This window comes from Strongylocentrotus purpuratus, unplaced genomic scaffold (assembly GCF_000002235.5).
Source record: "Strongylocentrotus purpuratus isolate Spur 01 unplaced genomic scaffold, Spur_5.0 spur5_scaffold_17, whole genome shotgun sequence".
Classification (NCBI taxonomy): Eukaryota; Metazoa; Echinodermata; class Echinoidea; order Camarodonta; family Strongylocentrotidae; genus Strongylocentrotus; species Strongylocentrotus purpuratus.
In genome coordinates, this window is record NW_022145602.1 from 24,228,535 (window position 1) to 24,233,454 (window position 4,920).

At 38.1% G+C, this 4,920-nt stretch overlaps 1 long non-coding RNA gene across 1 annotated transcript; it reads right to left on the reverse strand.

The window, feature by feature from the left end:
* Positions 1–1,794: 1,794 nt before the first annotated feature.
* LOC115924953 lies at positions 1,795–4,640 on the reverse strand. Its single transcript, XR_004064503.1, has 3 exons — positions 3,090–4,640; positions 2,362–2,509; positions 1,795–1,868 (listed from the first exon to the last, which is right to left on the reverse strand). It is a non-coding gene; the product is annotated as an uncharacterized LOC115924953 (long non-coding RNA).
* Between the last annotated feature and the right edge of the window lie 280 nt (positions 4,641–4,920).

Consider the following 4,920-nt stretch of genomic DNA (forward strand, 5'->3'; position numbering starts at 1 on the left):
GTTTTGGGGGTTAAACCCCCCCTTTGGCATTTTTTATGTGTGTATTTTTAAGAAAACCCCCCTAAAACCCCCCTTTGTTTTGTTTAAACCCCCTCCCCTTGAAAAAATCCTGCGTACGCCCCTGCTCATTATAATATACCAATCAAGCAAACACCGTGTGTAATACGTCTATTTGTACAGCTTAACTTATAACATAAATGTTCAAATTTAAATATTAATACAACGGTATAATAATAAAAGAATAATAGCTAGTTCTTTATATAGCGATTTTCCGGACCGAAAGCCCTATCAGAGCGCTTTACAGATATATATTATTACCCCGGTCATTGGATCCAGGCTTACCCGCACACAATGTATGCATATTCTCCACTCCCTGGGGAGCATTTCAGCTAGGCGTCATTTTTTACAAGCGCACACTTGCTAATCTAAGCACATACAAATCTTATGTGCTCAATTCACGGTACATACACATACTGTAGCGATAAAACCTTTCAATTTGATCGCTTAGTCTTTTCTAAGATATAAAAACTAAAATGGCTATTACATACCCGCTTGTTGTTTTTTTTTCATAAGAGAAATACAACATATTTTGCCAGGATGCAACAAGAAATCATTAATTGGTTCTCTGGCGTATAGAATTTGGTACCATCTTCAAATTGAATTTTCGTTGTTTCACAATAAAAATGGTTGTTATATCTGTGAGACTTCCGCCTGCTCGTTGCTGCATGTATCATCAGACTGACGTTTTATCGCCACTGGATGGGGTAGTACGACATTAGGGACTTTAAGATTTGCGTGGACTGATACGTGTGATGTCCATTCAAGGCAGTGCGTTAAAAGGACGTCGATCGTAGCAATCCCCGTTGTCTTCGTGAGAATCTAAAAGTCCCTAATATGAGAGAATGGGAATGTCCAATGGGGATAGGTTAAACCGGCCCATGTCGTGGTTAATGACATGGTTTCTGGATATGCACCGCCTCCCGGATCCATCTGTTGAATTTGATGTTATTTTGAGTTAGTATTTGGCTTCCTTTCCATTTTATGGTGTGATTGTGCTGTGCTACGTGGTCGTTAAAAGCTGACTTGTTGAAAGTTGTACCGGACTCTTTTTCTTGGCTCTTGTGAAACGTGCCCTTTTTATTGACTCGGCTTTTTGCTTGCGTTCAGTCTTTCTTACTCCGAACATTCTGTCTGTCTCGCCTATGAATATTTTATTAAGTCGTTACATGGGATGTGGTACACAACCCCGTGGAGTCTTTCATTGTGCGCTTATCCTTGGGGTATACTAATGAACCACGGAGTTAGGAGAAGGGCCTCATCGTGGTTGCAATGTTGCACTTCTTAAGGACTCTCTGGAAGGCTTCTGATGTTCCCTTGACATATGGAATGGTAACCGTTTCTTTCTGTTTAGTGTTACAGGGTGGTCCTGATCTAGGGGCTGTGGATTTCATGGCTGCTCCTGTTTTCCTGAAGGCCCAATCCGGGTAACAACACTTCTTAAGACATGGTTTGATGTGGTTGGTTTCTGTCTCTACATCATCAAGATTTGTGATGCTGCTTTGGGTACTGTCCATGAGAGTGCTGAATACCCCAAGTTGATGTTGCAAGGGGTGGTGTAAGGTGAAGTGGAGTTATTGAACTGTATGGGTTTTCTTACAGTAGGCTAAGAGCTTGACACTACCGTCAGCTTTCTTTGTGATGCGTGTGTCAAGAAATGGGATAGAATTGTCGTTTTAACAATACAATACTGTCGTAGTACGTGTGAGACGATAAATGAAACTCGGGAAACGTGTGTTAGCGTAACCGGTGCTTTAATTCATAAACCGTTGATTCTCGGTGATTCATGCACGCAGAAACGGGAAAAAACCCTGCAATTGGCAGAATAATAAAACAAAACATGTTTTAGTATTTCAAACAATTACAAATGTCATCTTCACAAATACATGATTATATCAATGAAATAAATCAAAGTAATTACTAAACAGAGATATTGTATATCCTCTTGATTAAATGTCATATTAAGTAATTACAACCTGATCTCCAAATCAAATCTGTTTCATTTTGATTCTCTTGTAAAATCACTGAAATCAAATATTATAATCATTAACTGGAATGACATAATTATATCTAAACATCAAATCAGCTGTAAGAATCTCAAACAGTAATCAGAGCATCATACTTGCATCAGACAAACAAGAATACATGTATTTATCTGTAAGTATTCATAATACGATGGAACAAATATAAAATTGTCCCATAACATCAATATACATATAAATTGTTAAACACACTGCAATATTAGACTGAGTAAAGTTACACAAAATCTGTTGCAAACTTTACCAGAATATCATTAAAACATACCCAAAGTCTTCAGCAATAAACCACTGAAGCTCTCAACTACAGTGGAGAAGGAAGTGAAGGGGAAAAGGGAGACACCAAGAAACTATCAGCAATCAACTCAGCTCAGCTCAGCAACAGAAGCTGCAACATGCAAGTCCTGATCTTGCCCCTATAATAATGTAACAACAATAACAGTTACAAGTATTTGCTCTCTAAATCACACTAATGTAAATTCTCATATCATCTACAGCTAATAGTAAATAGCTAGACATAAACACCACAGGAAAATATCAACAATATTCTTCATATCATACACCCAAGGTGTATAAAACTATCATCAACTCACATCTAGGAATCAACTATGGGCGCCGCCATCTTGCTAGCTTATTTACATCTTACTGCCCTCAACGTCAAGATACATTTTTACTTCACATGTGTGTGAAATACAAAATGGGATAATTAATCCTTAAATTATCTTTGCAATCCCTCAAAATATCTTTTCAGAAATATGACGAAAGAAAATGTTGCATAAAACAATTTTAGCACAAATGTCTCTGACATTTTATCTATAAACAGCGTAATATGACCAAATTAATGCCCTAACCAAAACTTCTGTTCAACATCATAAACAGGCATTCTTATCATCATAATTACTTCAAACAGACATCTATATCCACCTCAAACTATGCATTATCACTCACTATGATACAGGATTAAACCAAATATCTATTTCAATAAGCATAACTTACTCGAAAATACTGCCAAACAGTTGAACCAAAACCCTCGTTAAAACAAGGAAACCGCGTGACTCTGTAATACATAGCTACAGGCACAGCAACAACGTCCTCTCCGCAATTGAACGTGACATGAATGTGATTCAATACTAACATGTATGTTAACACATTAACGTGGGCGGCGTACCACACAATAAATCATTCATCCGCAAAATCATGTGCAACACGCGTAGCGAACTAATTTGCATAATCGGACAAGTCCGCGATCTACATAAAACATAAACTAGTCCACATTCCCACAGTTTCCCCGCTTAAACAGCTTTCGTCCCGAAAGCGCCAATGTGTACCTATGTAACATAAAATTACTCATCGATAAACATTCAATCAAACTTCAATTGAAAAAGAACCTATAGACCATTATACTGTAATATCTTTTCTGTAACACAAAAAGAACATTATCCTATAGACTATACACAATTTCTTTTTTCCTTTTCTTCAACATCAAATATATCCTTAATCATAATGTACAACAGTATGATTTAAAAAAAAAAATCCTTTCTATACACCTCACTACTGTATACCAACTATAGTATACAAATCTCCAATGAGTACTATCAAATGAGATCACTGCATACTAATCTGGCTCCAATGACGAAAATATAAACCTTATTTCCTGCATAACAAGCCAATCTGAACTATTTACATAAAAATAAGTCAACATTATTTAGCTTGCCTTATCAAAAACTGTTGAAGCCTTGTTATACATAACATATATTTATGCCACTTATAAGACTTGAATTTCCTAATTCTCCTTCAAATACAAGTTCCTAAACAAATTCTGTTTGTAGCCTATTCTTTTCCCTCTTTTCTTTTTTTTTTTAGAACAAAAACAAAGAAAATCATGAATATCCAGGCAATCTTCCCCGCTTATTTCATGCTGAAATACTCTATCTAAAAAATTGTCGAAAATATATATATATATATCCCTTCCCAACTGATGCAACTAAACGGTTCCTCTTCGCCGCTTTCGATGCGCACATCACTTAACTCCATCAGGGGGGTAATCTGGTGATCGCCGACATCGGCAGTCGACCAGGATTAGGATTCACTCCTTTGTTAATTCTACTTGACCGTCTGGGCTCCGTCACACCTGCGTCAATAACGTGATGAGGTAACTCCTTCCATGAAAGAGTGTAACCGTTCTCATGATCATCCTCCTCATCGTCATCGTCGTCGTCGTCGTCATCATCACTACTTTGATGGATAACGTCATTTCCAATGTTAATACCACGCCCAAGCTCTGCTACATCTGGGTAGGGTAAAATACCATCAAGGCCATCATTTTCCTGACGAGGATCTGCAATAATTCTGCGTCTATTTACCCACTTGGTAACCCCTCCAAGGGCAGGTTGAATGTTATATAAATCACCCTCCTCGTTCTTGGCTAAAATGATGAAGGGTTTCTCGTCAAACTTGTCGTGTAATTTGTGCCTCCCTGTAAATGCCTCGTTCTTGAGCAACACTCTCTCTCCAACTTCCAGGGTAGACAAATCACCTCTTCCTTTGGCCTGTTTCTCTTCCTCTTTCTTTGCTGCTTCTCTCTGTCTATCACAAACTATCTTGTAGGCTCTCTCCATCAATCTCTGCTGTGCTTGAGCGTAATCATCCGTACAATCAGAATGGAGACTGTTTATCAAATGATCCACTGGCAACGTAGGTCTGCGACCGAACATTAGTCTCAAAGATCCATTCTTTTTCTTCACCAAGACAATCGGACTGGCGAACGGGCTCTTGGATGGGCGAATTATCCCCCGTTCCACCATCTCTTGCAACATCTGCTTAACCT